A 21,611-nucleotide genomic window follows, 5' to 3' on the forward strand; every position below is an offset into this window, starting at 1 on the left:
TGAATTAGTAGATTCTTTGCGGTATGTTTATCCACGAAAAAAGTGTCTCGCTAGTGGGAATTTGCTAAAAAAAAACCCGCGAAAATATGTATATTTTGCAGTATGTGCATATATTCTGAAGGAAATTATTTAGACTTGTAATATAGGATAAATATAGTAGTGTATAATTAACCTAACTGTACACTTACCTAACTTTAACTTTACCATGCACCATTTAATAAAGTACTTCCTGGAGAATGTGGCAGGAATACCTAATGTTTTATTCCTAAAACGAGGAGGTTAAAGGTCAGCGATTAAAAAAAGACTGTTTAAGATACTCCATAGCATGACAAACACATACACATTTAAATCCTATCACGAGACAGACTAGACACACAAATGGTTATACAATAGTTTTTTATGATCATTACATACCGGTCTGCGCGCGTTAATTCTATATTAGGTGTTCATCCATTCGAATAGTGGCACGGCTCAGAATATAGATACGTACTTGGTGTCATTCTGAAGTTATCAGATGCTTTTTTTTTCAAAATACTTAATTTATCAAATTAAAAGTCTCGTGCACCTCCAAATCTAAATATTAAAAAAAAAATTCGTTACTTAGGATTTCCATTGGTTGTTTCCTAGACTCAAGAAAAAAATCGGGTCTTAGCATCGCTGACGAGTCCTAGAAGGACAAAACAGTTGTATGATGTAGCATCACTGACGAGTCCTAGAAGGATGAAACAGTTGTATGATGTATCACTGACGAGTCCTAGAAGGATGAAACAGTTGTATGATGTAGTATCACTGACGAGTCCAAGAAAGATGAAACAGTTGTATGACGTAGCATCACTAACGAGCCCTAGAAGGACGAACAGCTGTATGATGTAGCATCACTGACAACTCCTAGAAGGACGAACAGCTGTATGATGTAGCATCACTAACGAGTACTAGAAGGACGAACAGCTGTATGATGTAGCATCACCGACGAGTCCTAGAAGGACGAACGTCTATAGGATGTAGCATCACTGACAGGTCCTAGAAGGACGAAAAGCTGTATGATGTAGCATCACTGACAGGTCCAAGAAGGACGAAAAGCTGTATGATGTAGCATCACTGACGGAGCGAGGAGAAATATGACCAAGAGAATGATTTACACGAAAATTTACAAGGAAAACAAGACCAAGTGTTCCGGAAGGATGAACGTCTAGTAATTCACTCATGGTCAATCAAAGTAAGTAATGTTCCACACAAAAGTAAAGTAATTTAGGCCCCTAGCATCACTAACAGTACTTGGCAGGACAAACCAGTGTGTAGTTTCATTCATTGTTTAACTCTACTGTATCTAAATTTGTATTAAAGGAGCTATTCACTTGTGTCTTTGGTTCAAACTTTTGCTTCAATGTTACATTACAGATGAATATGCTCCTCATATCATATTATTCGGTAAGTCTCGTGATTCATTAACATTAGCTTATTAAAAAGCCTCGCCAATGCATATAGTCTATAAATATGGTATGAGGGAGTCCACCAGCAGTGTCTACACCTTGCAATTTCAAAGGATTGTATAAGACATGGAAGTGAACTTTTGATATATATTGTACATTACTTACTGTTCGTGTACAGCTGGGGTCCTCACCAATGCGAGTAGCCTAATATCTACACGTCAAAAAAATCTTAATCAAACCTGAAAAAAATAGATACAACGAAGACAATATCTTAACAAATGAAGGATTTAAAAGAGACTGCGGAATTAAAATAAAAAGGAGAACATAACGGTGTTCCGGAAGGGTACGCGCCTACTTCTTTTACAAAAACTATGTAAATTTTGGTTAAAAAAGTACTGAGATATTAAAGAATCTTTAATTAAAACTGAAATTCAAGGAAACGAGGACAAATGTCAAAAGAGGTGAACAATTTGGATACGTATGTAAAGTACGAGGAGAAAAGGACCAGGTGTTAGGGAAGGGAAAGCGGCTCATGATGCTTAGACGACACCAGTCATGTATATCTTGGTCAATCATAGTCACATTCTCAAATAAGAATCAATAGTATATTTTACAGTGAGATCATGATGACGATTATAAAATGTTCCCCCAGTCTACTTCAATCAGGACTGCTCAGTAGATCAGGTACTAAGAAGGAAATTGTAACACTGGCAACAAGACCTTTAATATCGAATTATCTGAAACATGGAGGCACCGTAGGTTGGAGAAGCAGAGGTCAAGAAACTATGTAGGGTTCAGAAGTAGGGATCACTAGTAACTATGTAGGTTGGGGAAGTAGGGAAACCCGGTAACTATGTAGGTTTGGAGAAGTAGAGATCACAGGTAACTATGTTAGTTGGAGAAGTAGGGATCACTGGTGTCTGTGTAAGTTGGGGAAGTAGGGATAACTGGTAACTATGTAGGTTTGGGAAGTAGGGATAAAAGTACTTCCCAGGGTGTGATAGCTCTTTTCAGGGGATGCAAGTTCTTCCATAGAATGGAGGGTGGGGAAGTACTTTAATTTCCCGAAAATATATCTTTTCCCAAGGAAAATACTTTTCTCCCCTCAGGGAAGAACTCTTATACACGGAAAAGATATTTCATTCCCAAGGAAGAACTCTCATTCCCAGAGAAAAAACTCTCATCCCCACTACTTGCCATTTGAAGATCCACTGATACCAGTGAACAGCAACCATTCAGCTGTTTGAGACGTTATCTAACCAACTAACTTCGTGTATTGGAGACGGGCTTTTTTTCCGGAATTATTTACACTTCAGTAAGAAAACTAATTTTCCGATAGTTGCCTTCAATCTAGCTGTCTTTTTTGAAAAGTTGTCTTATTATTTACCACTGGCACCGTGCCTTGAATATTTATCTGCAAATTAAAACCGTAGTTTGCGCTTTTATAAAAGCGACCCCGTCCTTTAAAAAGCGTACACCGGGATGTTATCCAGACAGCCCTGTGGGTTCACTTCAGAGACATCTTGGTTTAGAGACATGTATTCTCACCATCCTTGCTTATAATCTTCATTATATATATATATATACTAAAATTTCTTATTCTAATTAAGATTAAATTTCTAATAGTGTCTTGAATGGAACAGTCATCTGACATAAAGTCTTGTTTATTTGTCTGGTTATAAAAGGGTTTATTATCTATTACGTGTAATCCAATATTGAAAATCGTGGTGTTGTTTTTATTGTAAATTGTTTTGCTCAGTGCATCTCTCTTGATCAAATGAGCTCGAGTTAGCGGGGTTTTTTGTAATATGATATAATCTATATTTTTCAGTGAAAAATTACATCGAAAATCACACACACACACACACACACGTGCGCGTACACGTCATTTTGTTACACTCTGTACCTGTGTGTAACCAACGCGTACACAATTAACACACGTCGGCTTTCTTGATCTCTCTTTGATCTTTTACATATAATGCTGCTTTATCATGTTTCTGTCCATTTTAATGTGAATTGGAATTTTGAAAGCGAGCCTAGTAAAAATCGATGTCTTTAAATATTCGGTTTCAGTTCAACACGAGGCCTACACTAAAGTGTGGGCCCGTGATGATTCCTTCAAACATATGACCCAATTTCACAACAGATATATTAAGAATGTTTTTTTTACAGTATTTCTCTATTTTAACAAGACATCACGAAACTACAAAAAAATAAAAATAAATAAAAAGCACAATTATTAAATGGATTTTATTTATTTGTTTTTGTTAATTTGTTCGGTTTTGGGACCTATACTACACGGTGTTTAATTAGACAGTCACAATCTCCTGGCCAATCAGATACATCCATAGACACACTCTATTTCCCGCATTTTTTCCGAATATCGAATGTGCCAAAAAAGTAACATGGCCGCAATGACAAAGTTATGCTCGAATTTCTGCAAAACAATCATCCCTCGTCGGAATTTCACTACCGGAAAGATTCTACATGATACCCCACCCGGAATACCCAATGACGTGAGTTAACGAAATATATTTCTTACAGTTATGAAAACGAACCAAAACATGCAACAGTTTGTATTTCTGGGTGTGACCTTCGAATTTGATCATTTTTTGGATAAAACCACTGGCTGATGCGTAGTAGTCTCGTTTGCATCAAATTTTGAGACAGGTCTACACCTCACCTGTGTTCGCCTGTGTTTCGATTTGTTTTACAGCAGAAACATACTGAACCTAGCTAAACGTATATCATGATCCCAGCACGAAGCAAACTGATAGAGAGGAATAAATACCGTACTGCTGAGAAAATGCTCTTCGCTTATTTCATCAAATTAATATTTAACATTCAATTTGAAATTTCAAGGAGAAAAAAATAATTAAAATATACATAAAGGTAACTTACAATATGCTGATAAGGGCTTGAAAGAGTGATGATATAGGGGAGATAACTCATATTCAGATAAACTCGGTCACAAGTCCGTACTTAACATTCACATAGTACCAAGTGATTGTGTAAATGAAGTGTGTAACATGTCCCCATATTTGAAGTAAAAGATGAGTTTAATGAAAAATAACCCCACTTGAAAAAAAAGAAAGACCAGAACACTTACATCAGGGCAAAAATAAGGTTTCATTTTACGTAGGGAAGGACGATAGGTAAGCAAATTTTTCTGAAGCAGATGCCTGGATTCTGTCCCATTTGCCTGAAACATTCTGTGGTGAAGGAGACTCAAGATTGTGGGGTGGGAGGGATGGACCCAATATGGAAACTGGCAGAAGGAAAGGGCCCAATAAGGAAAGAGCAAAATCCTCCTTCTGAAAGAATTCCCAGATTCTGTCTCATTGGCCTGAAACATTCTGTGGTGAAGGAGACTCAAGATTGAGGGGTGGGAGGGATGGACCCAACATGGGAAAAATCAAAATCAAATTCTTAATTGGTTTGAAACAGTCTATAGTGAAGGAGACTCACTGTTGAACACATGTTGGGTCAAACCCTGAAGGGAAGAAGGTGCAGGTCACTCATATGGGGAAATAGAGCAAATTCTTTGAATCCTTCTTTTTCTGTATTCAGTATTATTTGCTAATTTGGTATGAATCATGGCTGCATGAAAGAGACTTTTGTATCAATAGTTTGGCTGACCAACTGGGGCAGAGGGGTGGGGTTCCAAATGGGAAATAGATATAGACCTAGAATTCCTTTTCCTTTAATTTTGATGAAGCAATTAAATCAACCAAACAAAGCCAGGCAAGTAATACAGGCCCCATGGGCATCTTGTTTTTCGCGATGTGTATAGGAACATGATCATGACTTTAGAGAGCAATCCAAAAATTCTGAGGAATACGATTTCTTGTTGACTTGAACAATCGTTTGTTCCTCCTTACCAATGAAATGTGTCGGTAATACTACACTTTTTGATGTCTGATATTGTGAGCCTGTCCTTATCACGAGGTTAGACTTTTCATGGGCAATCATCGGTTATGAAATTATTGTGTGCTTCAAACTTAATTATTACAATTCACACATACCATTCAGAATTGTCAGTTTGGAAACTGAAACACATCGTTCCATTTAGATAAACATGTTTTCACCTGTTTAATCTCATATTATGTATGTATCATTTGAACCTCCTGATTTGTTGTATAAGTCATTTTAGGCTGTAAACGCTCTTCTAAAACCTATCCCTGACCATCATTAGATGGGAGCAGCCATGTTTTCCATCCTGACTGACAGGCTTTCTTGACACAGACCAGATTGATTTATGGCATGTTGTTGTTGTAATAATTTGAAACTGACTGATTTGATAATGATGCAAATCTACTGGCCTTTCGGGATAGCTTATTAAAAAACATACTGGCCAGGTGAGATAGCTTATTAAAACACATACTGGCCAGGTGAGATAGCTTATTAAAACACATACTGGCCAGGTGAGATAGCTTATTACAAAACATACTGGCCAGGTGGGATAGCTTATTACAAAACTTGCTGGCCAGGTGGGATAGCTTATTACAAAACTTACTGGCCAGGTGGGATAGCTTATTACAAAACATATTGGCCAGGTGGGATAGCTTATTACAAAACATACTGGCCAGGTGGGATAGCTTATCACAAAACATACTGGCCAGGTGGGATAGGTGTCACACTTCCTAGAGAGGATGTGAGGTCAATATTCTAGGTGTCACACACATCGTAGGGAGGATGTGAGGTCAATATTCAAGGTGTCACATACTTCCTAGAGAGGATGTGAGGTCAATATTCTAGGTGTCACATACTTCCTAGAGAGGATGTGAGATCAATATTCAAGGTGTCACACACATCGTAGGGAGGATGTGAGGTCAATATTCAAGGTGTCACATACTTCCTAGAGAGGATGTGAGATCAATATTCAAGGTGTCACACTCGTCCTAGGGAGGATGTGAGGTCAATATTCAAGGTGTCACACACTTCCTAGAGAGGATGTGAGGTCAATCGTTAAGGCCTGGGAAAAATGCTCATGAGGTCACTTTTGGGCTTTTGTTTTCAATGTTAAAAATCGGATGGGCCTTCCTGTGTAAAATTAGATGAAAATGGGAGGACTCACTTTCAGATTGGAAGGGCCCAGCCGCCCAGATATGTCAGCCCCCTCCTGGATTATCCTTTCTTGTTGCTGAATTTTACTATTACAATATTCCATTGTTTTCAATATGACTTATATTGTTGTGAATAATTGACAACTTTTTTTTCAGTCTATGCCCTTCATGGCCAACAAGGAAAAGACTGTGAACAAATTTTCCTTCACAGTTTCTTATCTGATTTTCATAATTACTGGTATGACATGGCCAATCACAGCTGTAAGGCATCAGTGTATTAGGATTGGTGATACCATGGAAACTGCAGACTAGGATCCAAGGTAGGCACAAATATCACAGGTCACAGGGTGCAAATCTGCTCAAATTTTCTAACAGTCCTGACAGCTGGGATGAAGGATTTTGATTCATTTTCAAGGTCACATGGTTCAAATCTGCTCAAATTTTCTAACAGATCTGAGAGCTGGAAAGAAGGGCTACCATATTTGTTCAAATGGATCTTTACTCATTTCCATGGTCACAGGGTTCATGTAACCAAATCCCCAGGTACTGATATTGGGTCAGTTGCATGCTGGGACAAAATGCTTCCAAATTGTTCTAATGATTACCTTAACTAATTTTCAAGCCTTAGGGATAAATGTGTTGAAATCTTTTTAAAAATTCTGAACAAGCAAAAGGCACTCTAGTAGGATGCTGGAGATCACAGGAGTCAAATGTGTTAAATACTTCAAATCTGTTGTCAATAACTACACAGAGTCATGGTAACATACTTGGGAAGTGGGCTTTCAAATTTGGTGAAATTTATAAAGCTGACAATGTCATCTACTTTAGCTGCAGTGGTTCAGGCCCCTTTGGCTTCTTGTTTAAATGGTACATTAAACCTTTAAGATGAATTATAAACAAAAGTTCATACTTTGTTATGTGTAATCAATGTTACATACTTATAAAGACATTTGTTTTATACATTGTAGGCTTTTAGGAGCAAAACTGAAAAATAGTGTCCACAACTGATTGTCGACCAAAGACCAGATTTTTTCTTTAAGATATGTGGGATTCATGTTTCTTGGTTTATGTTGTGAACTATTTGAGCTGTGAATAAACAATTTGTTGGTGATTTTATGTTGAGTTACTGATAGTGTATTGACATTAAGATGCATATGAAGTTTATTTGAATCTCATCTGGAGTCACTTTACAGCATTTTAAGGTCATCAGGTGAAAGTTCAAGGTCACTGTCTGACTCCTTACTGCTTATGTACCTAACAGAAGACAGAAGATCTCATCTCAATATCACAACCACAACACATCATCTCAACATCAAAACCACAACACATCATCTCAACATCATAATCACAACACCTCATCTCAACATCACAACACATCATCTCAACATCACAACCACAACACCTCATCTCATCATCATAACCACAACACCTCATCTCAACATCACAACACCTCATCTCAACATCTCAACATCACAACACCTCATCTCAACATCACAACCACAACACCTCATCCAAACATCACAACCACAACACCTCATCTCAACATCACAACCACAACACATCATCTCAACATCACAACCACACCACCTCATCTCAACATCACAACACCTCATCTCAACATCACAACCACAACACATCATCTCAACATCACAACCACAACACCTCATCTCAACATCAAAACCACACCACCTCATCTCAACATCACAACACCTCATCTCAACATCATAACCACACCACCTCATCTCAACATCACAACACCTCATCTCAACATCATAACCACAACACCTCATCTCAACATCATAACCACAACACATCATTTCAACATCACAACCACAACACATCATCTCAACATCACAACACATCATCTCAACATCACAACCACAACACCTCATCACAACCACACCTCATCTCAACATCATAACCACAACACCTCATCTCAACATCACAACCACAACACCTCATCCAAACATTATAACCACAACACCTCATTTCAACATCACAACCACAACACCTCATCTCAACATCACAACACATCATCTCAACATCACAACCACAACACCTCATCTCAACATCATAACCACAACACCTCATCTCAACATCACAACACATCATCTCAACATCACAACCACAACACCTCATCTCAACATCAAAACCACACCACCTCATCTCAACATCACAACACCTCATCTCAACATCACAACCACAACACATCATCTCAACATCACAACCACAATACCTCATCTCAACATCAAAACCACACCACCTCATCTCAACATCACAACACCTCATCTCAACATCACAACCACACCACCTCATCTCAACATCACAACACCTCATCTCAACATCATAACCACAACACCTCATCTCAACATCACAACACATCATCTCAACATCACAACCATAACACCTCATCACAACCACAACACCTCATCTCAACATCATAACTACAACACATCATTTCAACATCACAACCACAACACATCATCTCAACACCACATCACATCATCTCAACATCACAACCACAACACCTCATCACAACCACAACACCTCATCTCAACATCATAACCACAACACCTCATCTCAACATCACAACCACAACACCTCATCCAAACATCATAACCACAACACCTCATCTCAACATCACAACACATCATCTCAACATCACAACCACAACACCTCATCCAAACATCACAACCACAACACATCATCTCAACATCACAACCACAACACATCATCTCAACATCATAACCACAGAACCTCATCTCAACATCAAAACCACACCACCTCATCTCAACATCATAACCACAACACCTCATCTCAACATCATAACCACAACACCTCATCCAAACATCATAACCACAACACCTCATTTCAACATCACAACCACAACACCTCATCTCAACATCACAACACATCATCTCAACATCACAACCACAACACCTCATCTCAACATCATAACCACAACACCTCATCTCAACATCACAACACATCATCTCAACATCACAACCACAACACCTCATCTCAACATCAAAACCACACCACCTCATCTCAACATCACAACACCTCATCTCAACATCACAACCACAACACATCATCTCAACATCACAACCACAATACCTCATCTCAACATCAAAACCACACCACCTCATCTCAACATCACAACACCTCATCTCAACATCACAACCACACCACCTCATCTCAACATCACAACACCTCATCTCAACATCATAACCACACCACCTCATCTCAACATCACAACACCTCATCTCAACATCATAACCACAACACCTCATCTCAACATCACAACACATCATTTCAACATCACAACCACAACACATCATCTCAACATCACAACACATCATCTCAACATCACAACCACAACACCTCATCTCAACATCACAACACATCATCTCAACATCACAACCACAACACCTTATCTCAACATCATAACCACAACACCTCATCTCAACATCACAACACCTCATCTCAACATCTCAACATCACAACACCTCATCTCAACATCACAACCACAACACCTCATCTCAACATCACAACCACAACACCTCATCTCAACATCACAACCACACCACCTCATCTCAACATCACAACACCTCATCTCAACATCACAACCACAACAACTCATCCAAACATCACAACCACAACACCTCATCTCAACATCACAACCACAACACATCATCTCAACATCACAACCACACCACCTCATCTCAACATCACAACACCTCATCTCAACATCACAACCACAACACCTCATCCAAACATCACAACCACAACACATCTCAACATCACAACCACACCACCTCATCTCAACATCACAACACCTCATCTCAACATCACAACCACAACCATCACCTCAACATCACAACGTCAACCTCACCTCAACATCACAACGTCACCATCACCTCAACATCACAAAGTCAACCTCACCTCAACATCACAACGTCACCCTCACCTCAACATTACAACGTCACCATCACCTCAACATCACAACGTCACCATCACCTCAACATCACGTCACCATCACCTCAACATCACAACGTCACCATCACCTCAACATCACAACGTCACCATCACCTCAACATCACAACGTCACCATCACCTCAACATCACGTCACCATCACCACAACATCACAATGTCACCATCACCTTAACATCACAACATCAGCCTCACAACGTCAGCCACAACCATCATCACAACGTCAACATCATCGTCAGCGAATTCTTGAAACAGATTTTGATAAACTATAAAATACTAACATGTTAATAAACTCCTAATCAAAACTCAAATTCATAAAAACCATGGCGAAATATGAACAAAGGAAAGATTTACATAGAGATTCCTGAAAAAGAACAAGGAGAATAAGACCTGGGCCCGATTTTGAGTACGTTCTCACTGGAGCACAGACTTAATCATGAGCACAAAAGTTGAGTTTGAGCATGAAAAAGGTTTCGTGAATACAGGACCTGGTGTTCCGGAAGAGTAAGCGTCTTATGCTTCAACGACGACACCCGCTCTGTAAACCTTGGTCAAATGAGAACAAGTTATACAACAACGGAACCAACAGGCAAACTAATGAGCTTGAAACACGTCCAGCTTCATATTGCACAAAGAAATACAATATTTCTCAATGAGATCACTAAGGCGATCAGAAAGATTCCCTATAATTTTCAGCAACTTGCAACTTTTGAAACTCTTTGTTAGGAGTTTGTCCGCCAGTGACTTCTTTCACGAAAATCTTGATAATTGGGAACAGGCGCATGAATATCGAATCAATTGCGACATGTACATATCATAGGTTGGGATTGTAGGATATTGCTATCCAGAAATGGAAAATTCATAATAGGGACATTTAAATCACCACGTTTATAATACAGCTTGGTAGAATGCTGTCCATGTTGGTTTCGTTGTAGGAAAAGATCGAGATAAGCTGCTGATGTAGAAGAGTCTGTCGTATTTTTGATTTCAAGTTCTGGTGGATATTTACGATAGATGCGGTCAACAATTTTCTTGTTATTTAAAAATGTCATTAGTATGTCTGAAAGTGAAATTAAACAACTTTGCGAAATCTGTATTACCTGTTTTTGACAAGTTCTTAAAAAAAACTCAGCCTCGTATGAGAGAAAAAAAAAACAGTTCAGTCAATAGTCTGTTGGAAGATCTTACCACCAAACTCTACGAAGATGTTGTCAACCAGAAACTCGAGCATTTTAAATGGTTTTGTCCATCGTATATTTCTTGTTTGAGTTTGGACGTTATTTGTTTTTACGAAATACGCTTCGGTATAGTTCACAGCCATATATTTATACCGCCGTTCACCTTCATTTAAGAAGAAAGCTGTCACAATTAAAGAACGAAAGCATATATACCATTGTTGTTTCAGGTGAGCGATACAGACCCTATAGACCTCTTGTTATGGTAAAATTTCAGTTTTTCCATGCCCCAATTTGACTTCCGGATTTTCTTTGTGCCCACACAAAATCTGATACTTTGACCAGTATCTTCGTGAGAATTGAAAGAACAAAAACCAATGCACGAATAAAACTGATACTCCCCGAAAACGACTTTATCAAACACAAAATTATAACAATGGGCAATAATTTGGTAATTTTAGGAGTTGCAGGCATAGAATTCGGTACAGTGTGCATCCTCTTAGTATGACCAATGCATACACCAAGTTCCATTACGTTTCTTTAGATAAAAGCGAAGTTGTGCTACGGATATAAAATGGAGAAAGAAAACCCCAAAACAACCCCAACAAAATGGGTACTAACCCTTGTAATTATGGGTTGCTGTCTCTGATTTTGTAATACTGCATATCATCTTAGTAAGACAAATGTATACACAAAATTTCATTATCTTAAATGGACAAAAAGAACAATAACTCTGTAATTTAGGGGTCGCGGACACTTCGCTTCACTGCACATTGCTTTAGTATATGCTTGCTTCACTTTGGGCAAAGTTGTGCTCTGTACACGAAAGTCTGGACAGAAAGACGGACAAGGCGGCCCATATATGCTGTCCCAATTTTATTACGGGACCATAGAAATAACTACATCGAAAAATAGGAGATGAAAATATACAGCCTTTGCAGTTTTTAAGACAATTGTCCATCTTTGAAAAAAAAAACAAATGTGAAAAATGTATTAATTTATGTTTACAAAACGTAATTTAACATTCTTCAAACAAAATACCTGGTCCCATAGTGTACTAGGAATAAAGCAGCCAGTTCGGTGATTGGCCGAAAGATTAGAATACTTAGATATTGCATTGAATTGAGAGCATCACAACAACACGTTATAATGACATAAAACAAAAATATTATACAAGAAACCGGTGTACTTGGGAGTATAACTGCTTACAAACCAATTCTGCTTTTAGAAATAGTTCATGAAGGCAGTGTATTGAAAAAAATATTACCATATATTCTTTGTATCTAACCTTGTTCAATGAATTTTCCTGACATCATTCATGGATCACTTTTAATGAAATTGTGTACCCTTATAGAGAATTCTGACTCCGTTCATGGATCATTTTTAATGAAATTGTGTACCCTTGGTGAGAATTCTCCTGACTTGGTTCATGGATCATTTCTAATGAAATGGTGTACCCTTATGGAGAATTTTCCTGCTTCGTCTCACATTACTTCTATTGTTTTCCGTCGTGTATGACCAGATTAATGATGGTTTATTTACAACATGCGATTTTCGGAATGCCATTTCGACGTCAGTTTGGTAAATACGGGAAAATGGCGTCACATGAAAATTAGACGTGTATATAATATTGTATATTTCTCCTGAAATAAACAAAATATGAATATTGTGAAAAAAATATGGATATTATTTAACAAACTGACCAAATATTGTCAAAATCCTAAACGAAGTGAAGAAAACTCATTGGAAAAGGTTAGAAATATACCGAACATATCCTAAACAGAGCGACACAGGCTTACAGCACGTTACTGTATATTGAAATCATATTTTCAATAACTTGGATCGGACGTGGCAATCCGTTATAACTAATATCTTACCAACGGTGACGTAAACAAATTAAAGAAATCAACCATATTATAATTGTACGAGAGAAAATTATTCCTGGCAAATGGTTTTACATAAAAGTACTTAATAGAAATGTTGTTGAGCATGTCTAGACAGAACGATTGTGCAACCGCTTCTGTGTCACCAACACCAGTAAATATGTTAGACACTTAACTGTAAATTTAGACCGCCGGTTCGCGTTCTCTATCTCTCATATTGTTTTCCCTTTATTGCGACACCAAGGTAAAAATGTCGAACTCTAAACGGTGAATATACAAACTGTAGTGAACTTATCGGAGTTTGCGTTAACTCATTCAGCTTTCAACGGATAAACCCCTAAATAGATCGTGCTATGCACCCGGCCATTTCTTCAGGGGTGGAAAATTCTGCTGACACACACTCTGTCGCGTGGTAAACAATATAGGACCGGAAATAGTACTGCGATCATCGGTGAACTACCCGACCGTAGCAGTAAAGCGACAGCCACGTCGGACAGAAAACAGGTGAGGAGTTTTATCATATATATTCAACTTGTTATAGTGCATATTTCCAATAGATTACCTGTAATATCTGATGACGTCACATATCATCCCTACTAATTGTCTGATAACAATAATTACCTGATCGAATGCACGAAGGTACAGTGCTAGCCCCTTATAATTACCTGCCGTAAACCCGTCGACAACACTTTTTTTTTAAAAAAAGATCACATTTGCTTGTAAATCAATAAATTTCATAATTCTGTAACGTGATTTACTTTTATACTTCCAGCATCTATCTATAAATGCTTATATCATTGCCATTTACAATAAGTAATATTTTAAGCAGTTAAGGGTGATAGCCCCAGACCAATAAGTGTATCTCTGACGAAGGAGATTTCCAATTTTAAAAAATACTAAAACCTTACGTATTCGCTTTCAATTAACCATTTGAAACAGTTCAAATGGTATGGAATGATTCCATCATTTACTAATGTACCTGTAACTGTGATGTTGGAAGTGTTGGATGTAAAGTTGTTTAAAAAACACTTTTCATCATTTCAACCTGTACTGAATAGCATACAGCCTCAAGATAAATTAGCATGCAGTGACCCTGCTTTATGCAGAAATTCTGAAAAGTAATGATTTTTGATAAGTTTTGGAGAGGTACAGCTGGCAACCTCAAACCACATGTTACCAAATATTTTGAAGTCCAGCCTCAAGCTGGATCTTACCTAGTGTTTTTCTTGCAGGTTCGGTTGATCCCATTAGTCAGGCTGTTTCAACCACTAATGAGAAGCGACTTGGAAGTTCTGATGTGCTTGGCTTCATTGCCCTGAGCCTTACTCCTCCATTATTGCTAGGTCCTATACCATGTTGCCTTGTGTAGAACAGTGTTGGCTTTTTGTTGTGTTTCACTTGTAATTTTTGCAAGAAAATTTTTTGTTCTGCCGGCTATAGCTGCAGTGTCAAGCTTGTAGTCTACATTTGATAAAGAAGTGGGTCACCAGTTTTTTTAAATACCTCCTGTCCTTATCCTCTTTTGGAATACAAGAAATATTTCCTTGATTTTGAAAATCAGACATTTGACCTGTGTTATATACATATTTAAGTGATCTATGTAAGAAAACTCCTATGTCCCTCCAAAAAACATTCGTAAAATTCAGCACTGAAACCATCTGACCCTCAACTTTTCCTATTATCCATATATGTCAAAGCTTTTGCTAGTTCTGAAAGTTTTAGTTCTCCTTAGCTAATATTACGTTGAATTTTCTGATTGTGTAAAATCATGATGTTTTGATGTATACAGATACTTTAAAGAAAATGTCTCTGCTTCAATTATCTCCCCCTGGTCATCCAATATGTCCCCATTATCTGTAATTAATTCAGTTTTATTCAGTTATACTTTTATTTACAAAATGATGCTTTTCTAAATCAATAAAATACTTTGTTGCTTTTTTCTCATTGTTGCTTTTTTCCCATTTTCATACCAAGTTGCTTTCGACCGTAAAATAACACCTTCCACTTCACTTTTCCTAATAGGTTCCAGTTCCTGTTTGTTGCTGTTGACTTCTCCCCATAAACAACCGCTAGCACATTGATTTATCTGTTTTTCCAGTTCTACTATTTCTATCTCTAAATCTTTTTCAAGTTTTCTCTTCTTTCTTGCTTTTGAGATAGAATAAGAATTTGAGAGTGAACAAATTTTAATCTTTGAAATTTCAAAAAATATTTGATCATTTACCCTCAACAGATTATTTTTCACGTTATTAATATTTCCATCAACAATATATTCTTCTGTGGTTTCTGTAATGCAGTCCTTGACTTGTTGTATATAAGTTAAATCTCCTAAGAGATAAGCATTATATTTCCAGTATCCTCTACCATGTTCCACTTTACTGACATTTACATTTAGTACTACACAACAGTGATCTGTTCTGTAACCAGGTATGATTTTGGAATCTTTTGTTTTGAATAAATTTCTTCTGAAACCAAAAAATAATCTAGCCTGGTTTGTAGAATAGGATTTTTTTGCTGCCAAGTAAAGTTTCTCAAATCTGGGTAAAAACACCTCCAGGGGTCGATAAGGTCATATGTTATGTTTTTGATTGCTTCCTGAGATTTTGGGTTATTATTGTGGAGAATATTACGTGTGTCGATTTCTCTGTTCTGTACTGTGCTCCAGTCACCACATAATATCAAGGAACTATTGGTGAAGACTTGTAAGGAAGTTCTCGGAGAATATTGTAGAATCTTGATTTGGCCCATATATACCTGCTAATGATAATCTGTTTTGATTTATTGAAATATCAAGTACAACAAACCTTCCCTTGTTGTCTATCTATTCTGCTGCCATGTATCACATACTTGAATGTATTTCTCAGAAATATAGCCAGCCCTGCTGATCTTGAACAGTGATTACTAAAAATACGTTTATATCTGCATTCCCTTTCCCACAATTTTTCTTAATTGTCTACACAGTGTGTTTCTTGTAAACATATGATATAAAAAATTTCCTTTTTTTTTTGTCCAACGAAATACATCTCTTTTCCTATTCCTGTGTGAGTTCAGTCCCCTTACATTCATAGACATTATCTTCATACTACACTTAGCCACATAAGTGGTGACCCAGTGTTCAGCTAGCCATTCCCAGAGAAACTCCTCTGTTCCCCACCCTCTACCTGCCTCATCTGTTGTAAAAATGATGGAAAAAGGTATAAAAATGAACAAATATAACTGCAACATCTGTTTCAACACATCCACACTACATTCATTCCTAAACAACACATTAAAGAGGTATTGTTGGTCAAGCATGGTTACTATGACTACAATGCATACTCTGATTTATCATTAAATTAATTTTCGTTTATGCACCAAGATTGAAGAAGTAAAGAAATAAATGAGAACAATAAAAACTTATACTTCATCTGAAAAATGTCAAAGTGACAGGCATCCATGTATATATATGATATACCATATCTACCTGGTGTATAATATACCATATCTACCTGGTGTATAATATATACCATATCTACCTGGTGTATAATATACCATATCTACCTGGTGTATAATATACCATATCTACCTGGTGTATAATATACCATATCTACCTGGTGTATAATATACCATATCTACCTGGTGTATATGATATACCATATCTACCTGGTGTATAATAAATATATACTAGATCTACCTGGTGTATAATATACTAGATCTACCTGGTGTATAATATTTACCATATCTACCTGGTGTATAATATATATATACCATATCTACCTGGTGTATAATATACCATATCTACCTGGTGTATATATATACCATATCTACCTGGTGTATAATATACAATATCTACCTGGTGTATAATATATACCATATCTACCTGGTGTATAATATATACCATATCTACCTGGTGTATATATATACCATATACCTGGTGTATAATATATACCATATCTACCTGGTGTATATATATATATACCTGGTGTAATATAATATATCTACCTGGTGTATATAATATACCATATCTACCTGGTGTATATGATATACCATATCTACCTGGTGTATAATATACCATATCTACCTGGTGTATAATATATACCATATCTACCTGGTGTATAATATACCATATCTACCTGGTGTATAATATATACCACCTGGTGTTTAATATATATCTACCTGGTGTATCTACCTGGTGTATAATATATATACCTGGTGTATATATATACCATATCTACCTGGTGTATATTATACATATACCTGGTGTATAATATACCATATCTACCTGGTGTATAATATACCATATCTACCTGGTGTATAATATATACCATATCTACCTGGTGTATAATATATACCATATCTACCTGGTGTATAATATATACCATATCTACCTGGTGTATATATATACCATATCTAATATATATACCTGGTGTATATATATATCTACCTGGTGTATAATATATATACCTGGTGTATATATACCATATCTACCTGGTGTATAATATACCATATCTACCTGGTGTATAATATATACCATATCTACCTGGTGTATAATATATACCATATCTACCTGGTGTATAATATATACCATATCTACCTGGTGTTTAATATATACCATATCTACCTGGTGTATATGATATACCATATCTACCTGGTGTATATGATATACAATATCTACCTGGTGTATAATATACTAACATGAAATAACATTTACCTGTGGATAAGGAGAAACAAAGGGTTAAATATATAAAATATCCATCAGATCTCCATTCATTATTTGTAGATAACTGTAACATATTCCCGTACAGATTTCATCGACATGGTTAGAAGTGATCTAAAGCTGAGTTATGTTGATGTTGTTATACTATTAAGATCTTTTTACCTTTAAATGGATATTGATATGTCCCATACAAATTGTACTCCATTTTGTTGTGTACTCATCCTTTGTAATACACTCAGAATTACTGACATAAGATAAATATACATACACAACATTACACAACAAGTTTACCTCCTTCCAAATACATCCTGAACAGAGTCAAACAGGTCAACTGGCTGCCTTACACCATTGGAGGTTGCGAAAACTTGCCCATTAAAATAACATGCATTCTCAATTCGACACTCAGTTTTCAGTCCAGCGTCTCCTTTGGTTACATCATCCATCGGTCTCATTGTCCCGTTTATCTCCTCCTTATGTTTAATCACAAAGTTCCTTGCAGAAACTTTACCACCGATGGCTGCGCCCTGGTAGTGTCTCTCCTTGGGATCCTGTTTACTGCCAGCAGGTCGTCAGAACTAACGAATCACCAGATCTTCTTGTTCACCCCCTTACAGAAGTCGCCCACTATGTCCCTCTTTTCCTCTTCCACACTTTCTAACTCGGGGAAATCCATCACCTTGATATAGTTCCTCCTGCTGTATCGTTCGTTATGGTTTCCCTTTCGTATCCATGGCCATCCTGTTGACCTCCGCCATTTCTTTACTCAGGTCTATCTTCACTTTCTCCATTTCCTTCTGTCCCTCTTTGTTTAGTCCCCTAAGTTCTTGTTTCCTTCTGTTTGACCTGTAGGGATTCCTGTAGTCTGTGATGGTCCCCTAAGTTCTTCTGTGTCCTTCTGTTTGACCTGTAGGGATTCCTGTAGTCTGTGATGGTCCCCTAAGTTCTTCTGTTTCCTTCTGTTTGACCTGTAGGGATTCCTGTAGTCTGTGATGGTCCCCTACCTGTAGGGATTCTTCTGTTTCCTGTGTCCTTCTGTTTGACCTGTAGGGATTCCTGTAGTCTGTGATGGTCCCCTAAGTTCTTCTGTTTCCTTCTGTTTGACCTGTAGGGATTCCTGTAGTCTGTGATGGTCCCCTAAGTTCTTCTGTTTCCTTCTGTTTGACCTGTAGGGATTCCTGTAGTCTGTGATGGTCCCCTAAGTTCTTCTGTTTCCTTCTGGTTGACCTGTAGGGATTCCTGTAGCCTGTGATGGTCCCCTAAGTTCTTCTGTTTCCTTCTGTTTGACCTGTAGGGATTCCTGTAGTCTGTGATGGTCCCCTAAGTTCTTCTGTTTCCTTCTGTTTGACCTGTAGGGATTCCTGTAGTCTGTGATGGTCCCCTAAGTTCTTCTGTTTCCTTCTGTTTGACCTGTAGGGATTCCTGTAGTCTGTGATGGTCCCCTAAGTTCTTCTGTTTCCTTCTGTTTGACCTGTAGGGATTCCTGTAGTCTGTGATGGTCCCCTAAGTTCTTCTGTTTCCTTCTGTTTGACCTGTAGGGATTCCTGTAGTCTGTGATGGTCCCCTAAGTTCTTCTGTTTCCTTCTGTTTGACCTGTAGGTTCCTGTAGTCTGTGATGGTCCCCTAAGTTCTTCTGTTTCCTTCTGTTTGACCTGTAGGGATTCCTGTAGTCTGTGATGGTCCCCTAAGTTCTTCTGTTTCCTTCTGTTTGACCTGTAGGGATTCCTGTAGTCTGTGATGGTCCCCTAAGTTCTTCTGTTTCCTTCTGTTTGACCTGTAGGGATTCCTGTAGTCTGTGATGGTCCCCTAAGTTCTTCTGTTTCCTTCTGTTTGACCTGTAGGGATTCCTGTAGTCTGTGATGGTCCCCTAAGTTCTTCTGTTTCCTTCTGTTTGACCTGTAGGGATTCCTGTAGTCTGTGATGGTCCCCTAAGTTCTTCTGTTTCCTTCTGTTTGACCTGTAGGGATTCCTGTAGTCTGTGATGGTCCCCTAAGTTCTTCTGTTTCCTTCTGTTTGACCTGTAGGGATTCCTGTAGTCTGTGATGGTCCCCTAAGTTCTTCTGTTTCCTTCTGTTTGACCTGTAGGGATTCCTGTAGTCTGTGATGGTCCCCTAAGTTCTTCTGTGTCCTTCTGTTTGACCTGTAGGGATTCCTGTAGTCTGTGATGGTCCCCTAAGTTCTTCTGTCTTCTGTTTGACCTGTAGGGATTCCTGTAGTCTGTGATTATGACCATCCGGGATCTTTTTGTCTACATCCTTTTCCAGGTCCCTTCTCATCTCTTTAACAATCTTTCTCACTATCTGTTCTATGTCTGTGGTTTCATTAATCCAGATGACAGTGCCTCCAAATCTCCCTTTATTGCTACATTATCCAGCTGTGTTTTGATCTTGGTCCTCCTTAATTTCCTTGTCCATAGCTAAGCTCTGCCTGGTTGTAAGTCCTTTTCAAACAGCAGCATGGTTACACTATTACACACTATTACATACAAGATAAGTAGACAGGTAGTTCAGGTATAGCTCAGATATAGTGGTGACACCAGTCAGTAGAATTCATCACTACTCACTTCACAATTGTAACAGAGGTCATTAATTTTTTTCAATGCCTGTGCTAGGAATCAAACCTGGGACCCCTGGCTTACTAGTATGACGCTCAACCAATCAAGCTAAAGAGAAATTTTCTCTAGCTGAGTGGTATATTGGGGCTAGTATTTTACCAGGGTTACATATATGTTGCCAAAGGTTTACCATTAAAAGTCAACAAATCTAGTAGAAATATCATGAAATTAAGTCTATATTCAGACACTAAATGTATCTCTACATGTCTGGTACAAAAGTTATTACTGAAGTCCACCTTAAACCAGCATGCATTCCATGAAGTATATCAGAGCAACATTAATATGTCTTGCCTACTCAGTGACCATAACTCAATAAAAATGTTGGCAACTTATCCAATCGTTAAAATTTATCATTGATAATTGAAAAAAATCTTCCAGTCCACTAGTTAAATGTACTTACCTATCTTTTCAGATAATTATCATTGTCCATTATGACGTCACATTATGATAGCTGCAATGTGCCACTTTAGCTCTGTTTTTATGTCAAAGTCGTCCTGATGAAGGCTGCCTTACAACCGAAACATGTCGGTGATGTCTGTACACCATTAAAAGAAGAACTGTTCTTGAATGTTGAGCATCCTTTATATCATCATTATTTTGAAAAATTTCTGTAAAATCAACCACCAAAGTTTGGTGTACGACAAGGTAATTTGGTAACCTCTTTTTATTTAAGTATATTTTCTGGCCTAGTTTGAGTTATCTCCCCTCTTTTCCAGCACTGTATAAACGTATGGAGGAACCATTACAACAGCAGCT

The 21,611-nt window shown here is 37.7% G+C and overlaps 1 long non-coding RNA gene across 1 annotated transcript; it reads left to right on the forward strand.

Annotated features, from left to right (window-relative positions):
* The first annotated feature begins 6,267 nt into the window (after positions 1 to 6,267).
* Positions 6,268 to 7,612, forward strand: LOC132550875 (uncharacterized). The gene is made up of 2 exons (XR_009554232.1): positions 6,268 to 6,816; positions 7,465 to 7,612. It is a non-coding gene; the product is annotated as an uncharacterized LOC132550875 (long non-coding RNA).
* The last annotated feature ends 13,999 nt before the right edge of the window (positions 7,613 to 21,611 follow it).

Source organism: Ylistrum balloti, unplaced genomic scaffold, assembly GCF_031769215.1.
Source record: "Ylistrum balloti isolate Yb309-2 unplaced genomic scaffold, AGI_CSIRO_Ybal_v1 Utg370154, whole genome shotgun sequence".
Lineage (NCBI taxonomy): Eukaryota > Metazoa > Mollusca > Bivalvia > Pectinida > Pectinidae > Ylistrum > Ylistrum balloti.